The sequence below is a fragment of the Marmota monax genome, unplaced genomic scaffold (genome assembly GCF_021218885.2).
Source record: "Marmota monax isolate L192 unplaced genomic scaffold, Marmota_monax_Labrador192_F-V1.1 WCK01_AAM20220418_F8-fsc00021, whole genome shotgun sequence".
NCBI classification, from domain to species: Eukaryota; Metazoa; Chordata; class Mammalia; order Rodentia; family Sciuridae; genus Marmota; species Marmota monax.
Genome location: NW_026695228.1, coordinates 20,130,214 through 20,149,087, shown reverse-complemented (window position 1 = coordinate 20,149,087; position 18,874 = coordinate 20,130,214).

Genomic DNA, 18,874 nt, shown 5'->3' with positions numbered 1-18,874 from the left:
GTCGCTGGGATGTGTCCAGGTTGGATTAGGTCACTGAGAGGGATGGGCTTGGGGTGGCCTCATTCTACCTGGACTCCAGCCTGGGCTTGGAGAGAGAGAGAGAGAGAGGGAGAGAGGGGCCTGCAGTGGAGACTCAAGGCAACTCCAGCAGAGTCTGAAACGCTTTCTTAATAAGCAACTTCTAAAATGGAGACCAAGCAAAGACGTCCAGATGTTCATAAATAGCTGGTGCTCCATGATGGCAGCCAGGCACCAGTCATAGCCCTACACCCACCACAAATCCCATTCACAGGCAAGGCACAGAGAGACCAAGATGTTTGAGAGAGGTCACACAGCAAGCAGATGACTGGGCAGACACGGGAATCCAGATCTGCTCTTGTTTATAGAGGGCAGCACCCATCTGCCTTCTGTGAGTACAACAAAGCTGTGTGTCATGTTTTTCTTTTTAACTGGATTTTAGACATTTTTTATTGTGGTACAATATATATAGCATAAGATTTGCCATTTTGGCCTTTTTTTTTTTTTTTTGTATCAGAGATTGAACTCGGGGCAGTTCACCGCTGAGCCACATCCCCAGCCCTTTTTATTTTTTGAGACAGAATTTAGCTAAATAGCCAGGCAGGGTAGTGCATCCCTGTCATCCCAGCATCTCCGGAGGCTGAGGCAGGAGGATGGCGAGTTCAAAGCCAGCGTCAGCAACAGCCAGGCGCTAAGCAACTCAGTGAGACCCTGTCTCTAATAAAATACAAAATAGGGCTGGGGTGGGGCTCAGTGGTCGAGTGCCCCTGAGTTCAATCGCTGGTACTCCACCAGCCGCCCAAAAGAATCTAACTAAGTAGCTGAGTTCAGCCTTGAACTTGCAATCCTCCTGCCTCGGCCTCCTGAGTTGCTGGGACTGCAGATATGTGCCACTGTGCCCAGCCAGGCCTTTTAACTGTACAGTTTGGTGGCATTCAGTCCAGTCATCATCATCTCCTTCCAAAAAGTTTCATCACTCCAAACACAAAACTTGTGCCCATTAAGTTACAACTCTAAGTCGCCTCCAGCCGTCCCCGGCAACCCCAGATCGGCCCTCTCTCTCTGAGGACTCACCTGCTCGGGACCTCAGGCCCTGGAATCATGAAGGACATTGCTTCTCCTGACCGGCTTCTCTCAGGCCTCGCAGGGATCCAGAGATTCACCCGTGGCCACCTGGCAGCTTCCTTCCATCCTATGGCTGAGTGACGTGCCTCCGTGTCCTTCATAGGCACGTGGACACGTGGGCTGTGACGAAGTCCCTCTGGGTGCTACAACAGAACAGCACAGGCCAGGGGCTCAGAAACACCTCAGAAATTCATGGCTCCCAGTTCTGGAGCTGGGAAGCCTCAGACCAGGGCGTGGGCAGGTTTGGGTCTGGGGAGGACCCACTTTCTCACTCGCTGGTGGCAGAAGGGACGGCTGACCCAGTGTGACTCCACTCACGGGGCTTCACCCGCCTAACACCAGGACCTTCAGGGTTATGATTCCAATGTGGGAATTTAGGGGGGAACACAAACCCTCAGTCCCTCGGGTTGTTTCACCTTTTAACTCTTGTGAATAACACTTCTATGGACTCGTGCAAGCAAGTACCTCTGCGTCCCCTCTTTAAATTATTGTTGTTATTATTATTATTTTTTTTTGGTTTGAACCCAGGGTCTTTCAACCACTGACCACATCCCCTGCCCTTTTTTTAATTTTTAATTTTTGTTATGGTATAACGGTTTTATGTTATTATTCTGTGCAATTTATAAATTTAAACTTTATATATCTATACACATATACATGTATGTATATATAAACATATATATGTGGTAAAGTTCGATTTATAAATTATATAAATGATACGTATTTATGAAAAAAAATAGCTGTATTGAAACATCCCCTGGTATCCAATCATTGTGTACAATTTTGGGAGTTTATGTATCAATTAAAAATAATAATTATTTGGTACCAGGGATTGAGCCCAGGGGCGCTTCACCACTGAGCCACATCCTCAGCTTTTTTCTTTTTTCTTTTGAGACAGCGTTTCGCTAAGTTGCTGAGGCTGGCTTTGAACTTGTCATCCTCCTGCCTCAGCCTCCCGAGCTGCTGGGATTACAGGAGTGCACCACTGAGCCCAGACAACTAGATTGAACCTTGCACACAGTGGGCCTAGGATCTGGTACTGCTGGGGTTGGGGCATCCACTGGGGGTCTGGAATGTGTTCCCTGTGGACCAAGGTGGACAACTGTGCTATGAACGGGGATATTTAAAGCATTCGATCAGATACATTTGACACATCTACATCCATGAAGCCATCAGCACAATCAAGAGAAGGGACACATCCACAGCCCCCAACATTTCCTCCTGCCTCTCTCCCTTTCTCCTGCCTGCTTCCTCCTCCCTGGACAACTTTGATCGTTTCCTGTTGGTAGAGGACAGTTTTCACTTTCTGGGATAGGAAAACAACTACGACAACACCACCCCCCCCCCCGCCATTTCTGTTTTTTTTTTCCTCTGCTCTCTCCCAGAACAACCAATAAAAGATGTCTGTGACCCCAAAAGGTGTCAGGCCTTCTCCCCACCAGCAATGGACACCACCTGGGTGTCCTCTGATTCAACTCCCACACTCTCTGCCGGAGCAGCATCAGATCCCACATGTTGAGGCTCAGTCCTAAGACCGTCCCTCCCTCCTGAGGCCCATCGCCACCCCCAGGTGGTTTTCCTTTGCTTCTGACTGACGGCTGCACTAGGGTTCCCAGGACCCCGTCCCTCTCTTTCGTTAGTTTTGCTAAAGCTGCTCTCACAACTCAGGGAAACAGAGGGCACAAATAGACAGCAAAGTGAAGAAATAAACAGAGCGAGGCCTAAAAGGGTCCCAAGCACAGGAGCTTCTGTCCCTGTGGAGTCAGAGTGTGTCAACCTCCCAGCATACCACCTGTTCTTGTTCCCCTTCCAGAAGCCTCCAGCTACCCAGGCTCTCTGAATCCTGTCCTTTTGACTTTTATGGAGGCTTCATTACACAGACACAATTGAATAAATCACTGGTCATCTGGGTGATGCATGCCTGTAATCCTTGCTACTCTGGAGGCTGAGGGAGGAGGATCACAAGTTTGAGGCCAGCCTCAGCAACTTAGTGAAATACTGTCTCAAAATAAAAAAAAATAAAAAGGGCTGGGGCTGTAGTTCAATGGTACAGCACCCCTGGGTTCAGTTCCTACTACTGGGAAAAAAAAAAAAACACTAGAGGAATGAGCAGTCATATGATCATAGTTTAAAAAATGAATCACATGAAAAAGAGTGAAGCTTTGTCTGCATCCCTTTTCCACTGCTGTAACAAAATGCCTGAGGCCAGGTAATTTATGAAGAAAAGTGGTTTATTTAGCTCACAATTTTGGAGGTTGAAAGTCCAAGATCAGGCCTCATCTGTTTGGCCTCTCTGGTGAGGTTCTAATGGCAGATGACATCAGGGTCGGAACCCAATAGAGAAAGAGAATCATATGGCCAGGCAGAAAGGCAGAGACTGGGGGAGAGCCCAGACATTCTTTTTTATAACAATCCACTCTTACAAGAATGAATCCAGTTTACACAAGAACTACTTAATCCTTTCCAAAGGAAGAACCCCGTTCTGGCCTAACCTCCTCCCACCAGGCCCCACCTCCATATCACCACAATAAGGATCAAGTTTCTAATACCTGACCCCTTGGGGTTCACACTCGAATCACATCCAAACATAGCAGATCCCCAAGACTACAAATAGCATAATGCCCTTTTTTGGGTGGGGACGGGTACTGGGGATTGAACTCAGGGCAGTCAGCCACTGAGGCACATCTCCAGCCCTATTTTGTATTTTATTTAGAGACAGGGCCTCACTGAGTTGCTTAGCACCTCTCTGTTGCTGAGGCTGGCTTTGAACTCCCGATCCTCCTGCCTTAGCCTCCCAAACTGCTGGGATTACAGGTGTGGGCCACTGCACCCAGCACATAATGTCCTTTAAAAATATATATATTTTCTTTTTCTTTTAGATGTTAATGGACCTTTATTTTATTCATTTATTTACATGTGGTGCTGAGAATAGAACCCAGTGCCTCACACATGCCAGGAAAGTGCTCTACCACTGAGCCCCAACCCCAGCCCCAACATAATGTCCTTTTTTTTTTGAGAGAGAGAGAGAATTTTTTAATATTTATTTTTCGGCAGACACAACATCCTTTATTTTATTTTATGTGGTGCTGAGGATTGAACCCAGCGCCCTGCGCTTGAGCCACATCCGCAGCCCAACATAATGTCCTTTTAATAATAAATATGCACATGTACTTCTAGTAACTCACAGAAGTGTCATAAAAATAGAGCCGCCCTTGGGTTCCAGGTTCCAGGACCCTTCTCACATTCTAAAATCCACAGAGACAGGGCTGGGGTGTAGCTCAGTGGTACAGCGCTTGCCTAGCAGGTGTGAAGCCCTAGGTTCAATCCTCAGCACCCCATTCCGCCCCCCCACACACACACAAAAAAAAACCCTCATCTAAATTTATAGAAGCTTACGTCTTGTCTATAAAATTGTGCAGAGAATTTGCAGAGAACTTATGCACATCCTCCAATATACTTTTTTTTTTGTATTTCAAGTAGATTTTATTTAGTAATTTTTTTTTTTTAAGTTTTAAAATTTGTTCTAATTAGTTACACATGACAGTAGAATGCATTTTGACACATTGTACACAAATGGAGCACAACTTCTCCTTACCAGAAGGGAAGAGTCACATGGGTCATGTAATCGTATAGGTGTGGGGTGGTAAAGTCTGTCTCCTTCTACCTCCTTCCCCTCCTCACAGCCCTCCCTCCCCCACTGCCCTCTGCACGGTCCAAAGTCCCTTCATCCTTCCTTACGCCCCACCCCCCACCATGGGTCAGCTTCTGCTTATCAGAGAAAACCTGCAGCCTTTGGTTTTGGGGGTTGGCTTTCTGCACTTAGCGTGATGTTCCTCCCATATACTTTAAAGACTCTCTGGACAACATATAATAGCCAACACAAAGTAAATGCTGTACAAATCACTGCTATCCTGTATTGTTGAGGGAGGACAAAAAGCCTGTCCATGTTCAGAACAGAGGAAATGTTTTCCTGAGTATATTTATTATTATTGAGCATTTTCAATATCAACCACCGACTCCTCCGTTTGCCCAGAGGCAGGCGACCGGTGTTTCAGTCAGGACTGGGCCGTGACTGCACAATGACCTTCGGCTTCCCTGGCCTCTACCCACTAGATGCCAGTATAGAGTTGCTGGATTCAGCCAGTGTGAGTGCAGGACGCCCATCTGAATTTGATGATTTCAGATATACACTATTTTTTTAAGCAACCCTATGTCTCAAATTTTACTTGTATTTAAAAAGGCACCTGAGGGCTCGCGGGGTAGCTCAGTGGCAGTGTGCTTGTTACAGATTGGATCTCAAATGTCCTCCAAAGGTTCATGTGCCAAGGCGTGGTCACCAGTCTGTGGTGTTCTTGGGAGGTGGCAGAACATGCAAGGGGTGGAGCCTAGTGGAAGGAAGTTAGGTCCTGGGGCTGTGCCCCCAAGAGAGCACCGTGGGCCTGGCCCCTTCCTGTCACTTCAAGGTGAGAGGCTGACCTGCTCCCACTGTGATGTGCTGCTTCTCTGCATGTGGAGCCACGGAGCTCCTGGGGATTACAGGCACTGGGGTGACAGGTGTGCACCACCACGCCCGGCTCCCCTGCCGACTTTTAACCCTCTAAATTGTGTATGATACCTGAGGCAGTGTAAGTGCTCTGTAAACAGTTGTTACACTGTGTTGTTTAGGGACTTGTGCCAAGCGGGGAAAGGGTCTATGTGTTCAGTACTGACACCAATTTTTAAAAATAGTTTTGATGTTTCCTGGTTGAATGCACAGGTTTGGAACCCACAGACACAGAGCCTTCCGTGGCCCTCAGGCCTTTAACGTCACCACGGGCTTTCCTGGTTCTCCAGCCTGCAGCCGGCACACTGGGACTTCTCAGCCTTCACGGTCACGTGAGGCAGTACCGTAGAATCTCCTCCTGGCTCTAGATCTTTGGTTTGTTGATGTTTAGTGCTGGGGGACGGGACCCAGAGTCTCACCCACGCAGGACAGTGCCCTGAGCTCCACCCCAGCCCTAGAGCTAGTTCTTCACATACAGGCCGCTCTGTCTGTCTCCCTCGAGGAGCCTGATACAGTCTCCATAGGCCCAAATTAAGATGTAGATGATCTTAATTTTGCAAAAAGAAAACTGTGCCACAGGTGCCTTTGACAACATGCGACTGTCCTTCTAGCTGTCCCTTCAACCTGTAGAGTTTGGCCACATTTAGATGAAAACTCCTTCCTTGTTCTCCTGCCTCAGCCTCCCAAGTCACAGAGATTACAGGCACGCGCACCATTCTCCACCTCATTGTGAGTTTGATTTGCTTTTTCCTAATAGCTAGTGACGGTCAGCATCTTCTCATGTATGTGTGAGCCATTTGAATGACTTTTGGGGAAGAGTATATATTCAAATCCTTCATCCTTTTATGCTTTAATTATTTCTCTTTTTATTATTATTGAGCTTTAATTAAGAATTCTTTTTTTTAAATTTTGGTATGTCTTATACATGTATGTGTGTAATATATATATATATATATATATATATATATATATATATAATCTCTCTCTCTCTCTTTTTTTTTTTTTTTAATTTTAATATTTATTTTTTAGTTATCGGCGGATACAACATCTTCGTTTTGTATGTGGTGCTGAGGATCGAACCCGGGCCGCACGCATGCCAGGCGAGCACGCTACCACTTGAGCCACATCCCCAGCCCTCTCTCTCTCTCTCTCTCTCTCTCTCTCTATTTTATTTCTTTAAGTGGTGCTGAGAATTGAGCCAGGTTCCTCACACATGCTAGACATGTGCTCTACCATTGAGTTCCAGCCCCAGCCCAAGGGTTCTTTTTATATTATGGATATCAGTCCCTTTAGGAGATATGCAGTTTGCAAACCATTTCCCCCATCCTGTGAGTTTGTCTTTTCTTTTCTCCTCTTTTTTTTTTTTTTTTTTTTTGATGGTGCCCCTTGACATACAAGCTTTAAATTTTGGTCAAGTCTAATAAATCTATTTTCTCTATAACTGCTTGTGCTTGGGTTATATCTATGAAACTACTGCCTAATCCAAGGTCATGAGGATTAACCTCCATGTTTTCTTTTTAGGGTTTTATGATTTTAATTCATATATTCAGATATTTGATTCATTTTGAGCTAATTTTTGTATATGGTGTGAGGAAGGAGTCCAAATTCTTTTTTCTTTCTTTTTTTTTTTTTTAAGGTGGAGGGCCTTAAAGAACAGATTTATGTTCTCACAGTTCTAGGGACTAGAAGTCCAAGATCAAGGTGCCCACAGGTGTGGTTACATTCTGAGGCCTCTCTCCTTGGCTTAGATGGCCACCTCTCCTCCATATCCACATGTGGTCTCTTTCTCTGTGCACCTGTGGTGTCTCCAGATTCATTCTTTTGCTTATCCAGATGCCCTGGACCATTTGTCAAAGGAACAATTTTTATTTATTTATTTATTTTTAATTAATAGTATGTTAGGATTCTTCAGAGAAACAGAACCGGCACTGTGTGTGTGTGTGTGTGTGTGTGTAAAAATACAGTAAGACAGAGAGACTTATTTTATAGGATTTTCTCACATGATTGTAGAGGTTTGGCAAGTCCAAAAACTTCAGGGTAGGCTGGAAGGCTGGAAACTCAGGAAAGAGCTGCAGTTCAAGTTCAAAGGTATTCTGATAGCAGATTACTTCTTACTAGGTGAAGTTGGTGTCCTTCTACTCAGGCCCTCAATTGATTGGACAAGGTCCACCACTTTATAGAGGTAATCTGCTTAACTCAAAATATGGTGATTTAAATATTAATCTCATGTGAAAAACATCTTCACAGGGCAGGGATACAGCTGAGCAGTAGAGCAGGCACCTGGCATGCACAGGCCCTGTGTTCAGTCCCCAGCACTGCAGGAGGGAGGGATATTGCGCATGGTGGCCACGCCTGTAATCCAGGGACTTGGGAAGCTGAGGTAGGAGAATCACAAGTTCAAGGCAAATCTTGGCAACTTAGTGAGACTCTGCCTCAAAATAAAAAATAAAAAGGGCTGGTGATATAGTAAAGTGGTAAAGTGCCATCGGGTTCAGTCATCTGTTTTTTTTTTGGTACCAAAATAAGAAAAAATAAATAAAAACCCTTCACAGAAACATCTAGCATGTTTGATCAAATTCCATATCTCTGGGTACCATGGTCTAGCCAAGCTGACTAATAAAATTAACAATCCTCACTTATACATATATTCTTATACCATTCTTAAAAATTCCCCTAATAAAGCCAATAACAATGTCACACTTCCATCCAAAATGATACAGCTGTCCTGCATAGTACCAAAAATGCACCAACACTTTCCCCGAAAGCGCCCACGTGTTGCAGGTTTGGACTCCAGCCCATGGCACTACTGGGAGGTGGGGCCTAGTGGGAGGTTTTAAGTCACTGAGGATGTGCCCTTAAAGAAAATTTGGGGACCCTAGTCTTTTCTTTCTTTCATGTTCCAACTCTGAGTTGAATGAGTTCCTTCTGCCATATGCTCTCCCCCATGCTGGGCTGCCTCATCACAGGCCAACTGACCAAAACTGTGGGCCTAAAGAAGATTTTCCTTTTTAAAAAATTACTTATTTTTTAGTTATAGGTGGACACAATATCTTTATTTTATTTTTTTATGTGGTACTAAGGATTGAACCCAGTACCTCATGCATGCTAGGCAAGCACTCTACCTCTGAGCCACAACCCCAGGCCAAGACTTTTCTTTTTAAGATGGTGATTATCTTGGGCATTTTGTTATAGTAACAGAGAGCTGACTAACACAGTATTCCATAACTCAATGCTCTGCGGGGGACCATACAGTGGACAAGGGATGGTAGTACTGGCAGAAGCATTCTGTGCAGGGAAGGCAAATCCATACCTAGAATAGGCATCTATTCTAGTACAGATAAAGCACTATTGCTCCCATGACAGAAGTGATCCAACTTAATTAGCCCACCACCAGGTCACCGGCTGATCACCTTCAGGAATGAAGGTGGGTTCCTCTGCTGGCAGATTGGGCACTTGGCAGTGGCCATAGCCAGGCCAGCCTTAGTGAACGGGAGTCAATGTTGCTGAGCCCAGGCTTAACCCCCAGCCCTTCCACCATGGCCCCTCTGTTCATGTGCCCCAGGGGCAATGACAGGGGTGGCTAGGGAAGAGGCTGGCTGTCCACAGAACAAGTCAGCTTAGTCACTTGATTATTAAAATCCTCCTCTGCAGAGGTCACTTTTGGTGGGCATTCTCATGGGACACCAATATCTTCATGTTTCCCTCCTTCAGAGAGATCTATCTGCGTTTCTCATCTCCAGAAGTTCTGGTTACCAATTTTCCAGTCCTGTTCTTTCCACATCCCTGATGCTTCAGCCAAACCAATGGCTATGGTCCATGAATCAGTATTTAGTTACATATCTGGCCTTTTCTCCATCTAAACAAAGTCAGAACCAGGTGCACTGCCCGAAGGCCTTCCCACCGGGAGGATTTCCCTTCACCACTGTCCTTTAGGGAGATCCTAGCAAGGGGCTGTACTCTGCAGCTGTCCGCTTTTGGGTGGTGCCTGCAGATCATGCAGAACCATCTGCAAACTAGGCCAAGTCCTCTGTTCCTCTGTCAACTGATCATATGGAACTCCCAGCAGGCCATGCTGCTGGCTGAGAAAGAGAAGGCAGCATAGCTAGAATGGGGACCAGGAGCATTGGGTCACTTCATGTAAGTTACTTGTGTCTTCAGGTTTACTTGGGACAATCAGGTATACTCACCCCTTAGTATCCACAGGATTCCAGGACCACCCCCCCATAAGATACCAATATCTGTGAATGCTCAATTTTCTTACATAAAATTACATAGATTACATAGTATTTGCATTGAACCTATATTCATCCTCCCACAGACTTTAAATCATTTCTAAATAATTTATAATTCTCAATACAAATACAATGTAAATGCTGTGTTAATAGTTGTTATATCCAGGGCTGGGGATGTGGCTCAAGTGGTAGCGTGCTCGCCTAGCATGCGTGAGGCACTGGGTTCGATTCTCAGCACCACATAGGAATAAAATATTGTGTCCACCTAAAACTAAAAAATAAATATTAAAAAAATAGTTGTTATATCCCATTGTTTAGGGAATAATAAGGAAAAATCTACATATCCAGTACAGAAGCAATTAAAAAAAATATTTCTGGCCAGGCGTGGTGGTGCACACCTGTAATCCCAGGGGCTGGGGAGACTGAGTTAGGAGGATCGCGAGGTCAGAGCCAGCCTCAGCAATGGTGAGGCACTAAGCAACTCAGTGAGACCCCGTCTCTAAATAAAATACAAAATAGGGAGGCTGGGGTTGTGGCTCAGTGGTAGAGCACTCGCCTAGCATGTGTGAGGCACTGGGTTCAATCCTCAGCACCACATAAGAATAAATAAAATAAAGGTATTGTGTCCAACTACAACTAAAAAATAATTTAAAAAAAAATAAGGGTGGGGATGTGGCTTAGTGACTGAGTGCCCCTGAGTTAAATCTTCAGTACAACAACAAAAAAAAAATTCTGATTCATGGTGGGTTGAATCTGCAGATGCAGAACTGGCAGATACAGAGAGCCAAGCGTATGTGCCACGTTCATCCATGATAGAGCGCTGTTGTGCGTGCCCAGCTTTATGGGTTAGTGAGTCATAAAACACTCAGTTCATGATGGGCAGTTCAGGTTGCATGGTGACTTGGTGTCCCATGAGTAAGCATTCAGTCTCAATTAAAGTCTAGTAGCAGGACAGGAGCCATTTCCCTAAAGGAGAGTAGTTATCCATAGGGGACAGCAGGGCTTTGTGACAAATTCCCGTGGGCCTGCAGTGTGATTCACTTAAAGGGTCTGAAAAGTCTCCAAACAGCACCCTTTATTGCCACATGTACTTCAAGCTCTGTTGGATTTGCTAGATCTTATGGCCTGGCTGGCCCGGCTGGCAGGGCAGCTCACAGGGCAGCCCAGACCTGGGACGGGCCCTTCTCTAATTTCAGATCCCACTCAAAGAAACTAGGTTTTTTTTTTTTTTTTTTTTTTTGGTACCAGGGATTGAACTCAGGGGCACTCAGCCACTGAGCCACACCCCAGCCCTATTTTGTATTTTATTTAGAGACAGGGTCTCACTGAGTTGGTTAGCACCTCACCTCTGCTAAGGCTGGCTTTGAACTTTCGATCCTCCTGCCTCAACCTCCTGAGATGCTGGAATACAGGCGTATGCCACGGTGCCCAGCAGAAAACTAGTTGCTTTTTTGGTGACTTGGTAAATAGGTCAGAGTAACACGCCCAATTAAGGAATATATTATCTCCAAAACCCAAAGAGGTCCTCTAGGCACTGCCCCCTTATCTGGGTTGTAGGAGGGGTCAGAGGCAACACCTGTTTCTGTATCTCAGAAGGGATATCTTTTTCTTTTTTTAAAGAGAGAGTGGGAGAGAGAGAGAGAGAGAGAGAGAGAGAGAGAGAGAGAGAGAATTTTTTTTTTTAATATTTATTTTTTAGTTCTCGGCGGACACAACATCTTTGTTGTATATGGTGCTGAGGATCGAACCCGGGCAGCACGTATGCCAGGCGAGCGCGCTACCGCTTGAGCCACATCCCCAGCCCCTCAGAAGGGATATCTTGACCCCATCCTGCAGGAGCCACAGAAATTTCACTGAGGTGGGGCCCTCTGAAGTTTTGTCAAATTTATTTCCCATCCTCTGACCTGCCTTACCAACCAGTCAAGCGGAGTCTCTACTTGTCGATGATGACTCAGTCCACTCGATATAATGCACCACGTAATGGAGCAGAGAGGTACCTTGTGGGAGGGAAAGGAGAGGAGCTCCCTGTGGGCTAAAGGATGACATGGGGCTGGAGAGCTGGCGCTCCTCTGAGCTAGGACAGCGGAGGTGTATTGCTGGCTTTGTCAGATTAAAGCAAACTGCTCCTGGTGGTCCTTACTAACAGGGATGGAGGAAAAATGGCATTTGTCAGATCAATAGTGGCGAATCAGGTATCCAGGGAGATGCTACTTTGCTCAAGCAATGAAACCGCACCTGGCAGAGCCGCTGCAATGGTTAAGCTCACCCTGAACCACTGTTCTTCATCTGTCCTCTGCACAGGAGAGCTGAATGGAGACAAGATGGAAATCACCATCCCTGCACCTTTTAAGTTGGTGACGTGGCACTCCTCTTTACAGTCCCTCCGGCAATGTGGTAATGCTTTTGGTTTGCAATTTTCCTGGGTAGAGACAGTTTTGTGGCTTTGACTTGACCTTTCCTACCATAACAGCCCTCAGTCCACACTCAGGGGTTGTACATATCTGTCGTCTATCCATTCCAACTCTGCATTCTGGAACTGGGAAATAACCACAGGATGGGATTCTGGACATACTGAGCCCACTGTGAAACAGACCCGAGCTAAAATTCATTGCTCACCTGACTTCTATAAGCTCCTACTCTTACTGGGAGACCTCAGTGATGTTGGGGTCTCCTGGAATCAATGTCAGTTCAGAGCCAGTGCCCAGCAGTCCCCAAATGGTCTCATTATTTCCTTTTCCTCAATGCACAGTTAACCCTGGTAAAGAAGTCTGAGAGGAAGATTGATAGTATAAATGTTTGGCAGTGTCCCAGGCCCTTCCTCAAGGGGACCCAGCCTCCACTTTCTTCAAGGGGTTCTGGGTCTGTAAATCACCTCAGGTCTGGGAGCTTGTTGAGGGGCCGTGGGTCTTCATTCTTACAATTCAGGATAGACTCTTGTTCCCTTGACCTAGACACATTTCTGTTTCTACAGATCAAATAAGAATTTAGTGGACTTCCTATCTATTTCACTTTTAGGAACTCCACAGGTCTGAGTGAACCAGACTATTTTGATTGCTGCTTTTTCTTTCTTTTTCTTTTTGGTACTGGGGAATCCAATTTGCGTATGGTAAGCCAGTGCTCCACTCCTGAGCTACATCCCCTGCTCAATTGCTGCTTTGACTCTGCCGTCCAATATGGTGACTACAATCACCTTGCCCTTGGTGGCTGAGTGCTGCCACCTGGCCCCTGCAATGCCAGTTGGGACCCAACTACCCCCATTGCCTTTAATTTTCAGTTTCCACACTGCTGCCAGACACAGAGCAACTGCAGAGCTCTTCTTCAAGGAAACCGGCTTCCCTTGCACATTTATTTCTCACATATTGGTGAGAAGTGTGTCTTCTGGTCCTTCCCCGTGTGGCAAGGCTAGCATTTGCAATTGGCACCTGGTGGGCCACCTTTTGTCAATGTTTCATCTAACCAACTAAATAAACTGGACTGACGTTGCCTCTCTGTTTGGGCTGGCGACAAATGTGTCCTTTTCACTCCATCTGCCTGTGATTCCCCACACAGCTCCTGAGATGGGCGTGGCCTTCCAAGATGTCAATCTGCTGACAGCAGACATCAGGAAGCTAGACTCCACCCCTGAAACCTGACTCCTTGCCTCATTTGAGAGGCTTCTCCTCAATAAAAGGGTTCAGCACCTGCTCTGTGCTCTCCTCTTGCCTGCCTTGCCCACCTTGTGAGAGATGTGGCTGAGGAGTAGTCACTGAACCCAAAGAAAAGGTACTTTCCGTGTCTGTGTCTTTATTTAGTCCCCAAATTCACTTGGAGTGACCCTGACCAGTTTAGTTGTGTGTCGTGACACAACATGAAAGGTAGAATCTCTGCTTGTGGCCTGTGTCAACCCATTCTGCCTGAGCCAACTCTGTGTCCTTCCCACCATCATCCCACGCTCTTCATATCCATTCTCACACGTATTCCTGAGATGTTTATTTTTATATATTAGAAAAAATCAAGTAGTCCTTTTGGAGTGTAGCAAAGCTCCTCCTGGGTTATTCTTTGGGTTGAACCGTTAGGCACTTCCTGGGACCAATGTCTAGTGATAGGTCCAGAAGACAAGTGAGGTGGAGGAGGTGGGTTCTGAGGAACCTTGGAAGACAACTGTCTCTGAGGACGTCATTATGGTTCATTAGGCAATGTAAGGCTAACTCCTCAGGTGTGGGTGGAGAGCTTGCTATTGCTGGCAAAGAGACCCATCAGAATTTAGGGACTCTTGCCAGGTGGTGGCACAGGCTTGTAATCCCAGCAACTCTGGAGGCTGAGGCTGGAGGATTGCAAGTTCAAAGCCAGACCCAGTAACTTGGCGAGGCCCTGAGCAATTTAGTGTGACCCTGATCAAAATAAAGTATAAAGCCAGGTGCAGTGGCACACGCCTGTAATTCCCAGCATCTCAGGAGGCTGAGGCAGGAGGATGGCAAGTTCAAAGCCAGCCTCAGCAAAAGTGAGGCCCTAAGCAACTCAGTGAGACCCTGTCTCTAAATAAAATACAAAACATAGGGCTGGGGATGTGGCTCAGTTATTAAGTGCCCCTGAGTTCAATCCCTGGAACTGAGAAAAAAAGGAATGGTGGAATTTAGGGACTCAATGCATCCAGTTTCATCAGTCTTTCTATACGTCCAACTTCCAATTTTAAGGATCCCATTTCTTCCCAATTGAGGCCCTCACAGCAGACACCTAGTAAACTTTGGAGGTCAGTTTGCATCGTAATGACAGTCACTAGCAGAATGAGATTCTAGGTTTGATTTTCAGCAATCTCAGCTCTGCAGCTAAAAGAAATAAGGGTATTTTTCAACCAGAAATATCAGGTTATCTAGGTAGTGATTGAGCTGGGAATTGGAATCCCTGAGCTCATTTTTATCATTTTCTACTTTGTCCAGCAACATTAGGAGCAACCAGACAACCTCATTATCTTGTTAGTTGGACAGAAATACTTGAAAGTGTCATATACCTGGTTACCTGTAACTCTGTCCCTTATAGGAATTTGATTAGGAGTATGAATGGTGATATCTGCATGTTTCTATTGCCACATCAGGCCATAGACTATCAGTGCTTTTTTTTTTTTTTTTTTAATTACTGGAAGAACAGTCAATAGTATCTTTTTTTAATATTTATTTTTTAGTTTTAGGTGGACACAATATTTTTATTTTTTATTTTTATTTGGTACTGAGGATTGAACCCAGTGCCACATGCATGCTAGGTTCAATCTCCAGTACCAAATAAATAAGTAAATAACATGAGTATTCAGGGTCTTTTGCATTTCCATGTGAATTTTAGGATCAGGTTGACCTTTTCTGACACACATAAAAAATTCTAGTTGGAATTATGGATAAGGTTTGAAATGAATCTGTGGATCAAATTGGGAATAGTACTGCTATTTTCACAAGAATATGTTCTCCAATCCAGGAATACTAGAGGTCTTTCCATTTATTTAAGTCTTATTTAATTTGCTTAAAAATATTTTATAATTTTCAATGTACTAATCTTATATATTTTTAAACTTATTCCTATTCTTGTTGATGTTATTTTAAATGGAATCACTTTTTAATTTCATTTTAAGATTTTCATTGCAATGTACAGAAATATCACTGACTTTTGTATACTGATCTTGCATCCTACAACTTTGCTGAACTCCTTATTAGCTCTATTTTTTTTTGTCTGTGTGTACCCCTTAGGTATATATATGCATATATGATCATGTCATCTGTAAATCGAGTTGTTTCACTTCTCAACCAATGTAAATGACCTTCCTTCTGCCTTTCCTTTCCTTTCCGTTTCTTTCTTCCTTCTTTTCTCTTTTCTTTACTTTTGTCTGAATGATCTTTCTAGAACCACTAACACATTGTTGAATAGAAATGGCAAGAATGTTTGGAGAGGTCAGTGTCTTCATATTAAAGCTTTAATTGATTGAACGAGGCCCACTCACATTATAATTTGTTCTTTTTTAAAAATATATTTTTAGTTGTTGATGGACACAATACCTTTATTTTGTTTATTTCTGTGTGGTGCCAGGGATCGAACCCCAGTGCCTCACACATGCTAGGCAAGGGCTCTACCACTGAGCCACAACCCTGGCCCCTCAATTTGTTCTTGATGGTTTTCAGTCTTCAACCATTAAGTATGGCATTAGCCATGGGTTGGTTGATTTGTTTGCTTGTTTTTGCTTTTTTTGGGGGGGGGGGTTGCCGGCTCTTCTTTTTTTTTTTTTAATATTTATTTATTTTTTTAAGTTATCGGCAGATACAACATCTTTTGTTGGAATGTGGTGCTGAGGATCGAACCCGGGCCGCACGCATGCCAGACGAGCGCGCTACCACTTGAGCCACATCCCAGCTTGTTTTTCTGTTGGGGATGGAACCCAGGGCTTCACACATGCTAGGAGGATACTCTGCCATTCAGCCACACCCCAGCCCAGCTGTGGGATTTTCATACATGCCTCTTATCAGGCTGAGAAGTTCCTTTTTATTTATTCCTCATTTACTGTTTTTATCACAAAAGGATATTAAGACTTTTTCTTTTTCTAGGGCTATTGGGACAATCATTTTCGCCCTTTATTTTATTAACATGATTTGTTATATTGCTTGATTTTTATATTTTGAATCAACTTGACATTCCTGGGATAAATCCCAATTGGTCATAGTGTAATATTATTATATGATGTTGAATTTTATTTTACAGTATTTTTCTGGGAGTTTTTTCAGCTGTGTTTATCAAGACTACTAGTCTGGAGTTTTCTTTCCTTGTGATGCATTTGACTGGCTTTGGATGATACTATACTCATAGGAAGAGTTAGTAAGTGGTCTTTTCTCTTCACTATTCATTTGCTTGTTTGGAGAGTGTGTGAATTGGTGTTAATTCTTTAAATGGTGGTAGAATAAATGGGTGAAACCATTAGCCCCTGGACTTCCCTTTGTTGGAATTTTAAAATTTTTTGATTATTGACTATTAAGTTTTTATTTATTTATGTATTTTGGCAATGGGGATTGAATCCAGGGGTATTTAATCACTGAGCCACATCCCCAACCCTTTGTTTTTTAATTTTTTTAGTTGTAGTTGGACACAATGCCTTTCTTTTATTTTTTTAAAAATGTTTGGTATTGATTTTTTAGTTTTAGGTGGACACAATATCTTTATTTATTTGTATGTGGTGCTGAGGATCGAACCTAGTGCCTCATGCATGCTAGGCAAGCACTGTACCACTGAGCCACAACCCCAACCCATTTATGTGGTGCTAAGGATCTAACCCAGCGCCTCGCACGTGCTAGGTAGCGCTCTACTGCTGAGCCACAGCCACAGCCACAGCACCCTCCAACCCTTTTTTATATTTTATTTAGAGACAAGTTCCCGCTGAGTTGCTTAGAGCCTCTCTAAGTTACTGAGGCTGGCTTCGAACTCACGATCCTCCTGCCTCAGCCTCCCAAGCCATTGGGATTACAGGTGTGCACCACAGTGCTTGGCTCTTCTTTTTCAGTACAGGGGATTGAACCCAGGGGTGCTCTGTCACTAAGCTACATCCCCAGCCCTTTTTATACATCTGAGTCAGGGTCTTGCTAAGTTGCTGAGGTTGGCCTGGAACTTGTAGTCCTTCTGCCTCAGCCACCTGAATTTTTGGGAATACAGAAGTGCACCACCACATTAGGCCCTTGTCAGGTGTTTTTGTTTTGTTTTGTTTTATTTCTTCTTTAATCTGTTTTAGCAGTTTATGTGTTTCCAGAAATCTGTCAGTTTCAGGTAATCATCTACTTTCCTGCGTCCATTGCTCACACCATTTCCTTATAATCGCTCGTATTTCTGTAGAGTCAGTACCGTTGTCCTCTCTTTCATTTCTGATTTTAATTTGAAACTTCTTTTTCTTGTCAGTCTAACAAAAGGTTGGTCAATTTTCTTGACTTTTTCTAAGAAACAACTTTTAGTTTTGTTGACTTTTCTGTGTTGTTTTTCTCCTCCTCATTTCATTTCTCTCTGCTCTAATCTTTCTTATTTCCATATCTCTTCTTGCTCTGGGTTTTATTTCTTCTTCCACTTTGTTAATGAAGCTTAAATTGTTCGTGTGAGATGTTCTGTGTATGTTGTTGTTGTTGTCTTGTTTTTTAGTACTCGGAATTAAATTCGGAGGTGCTTCCCCCCTGAGCTATGTCCCCAGCCCTTTTTATTTTTTTATTCTGAGACAAGGTCTTGCTAAGTTGCCCATGCTGGCCTCAAACTTGTGGTTCTAGGATTACAGGCATGCGCCAATGAATTCAGCTTTTCTGTTTTAATGTAGACATTTATAACTACAGATTTCCCTCTAAACTCTTCTTTTGCTGCATACCATAAATTTTGGAATGGTTTGCTGTTGTTTTCAAAGCACTTTCTAATTTCCTTTGCAATTTTTTTTTCTTAAATCCTTTGGACATTTAGGAGCATATTGATGTGGATTTTCTTTTAAGTATATGTGCTGCCGAAGTGAGCACATGGATTTTCTTTTTTTAATATATTTTTTAGTTGAACACATACCTTTATTTATTTATTTTTATGTGGTGCTGAAGATCAAACCCAGGGCCTTGCATGTGCTAGGCGAGTGCTCTACCGCTGAGCCACAACCCCAGTCCAATAAATGGATTTTCTAAACCTGTTTCTGTTATTGATTTCTAATTTCATGCCTTTGTGTTCAAATTTTATGATTTCAAGCTTTTAAAATTTACTGAAGCTGGGTGTGGCGATACATGCCTGTAATCTCAGCAACTTAGAAGGCTTAGACAGAAGGATCACAAGTTTGAGGCCAGTCTGAGCAGCTTGGAAAGACCCTTTCTCAGAATAAAAATTAAAAAGGATGTGTGGGGGAGTGTGGCTCAGTGGTAGAGCATCCCTGGGTTCAATCCCCAGTACAGAGGGGGTGGGAAGGAGAAGAAAAAGAAAAAGAAAGAGAAGTGCTAAAGTT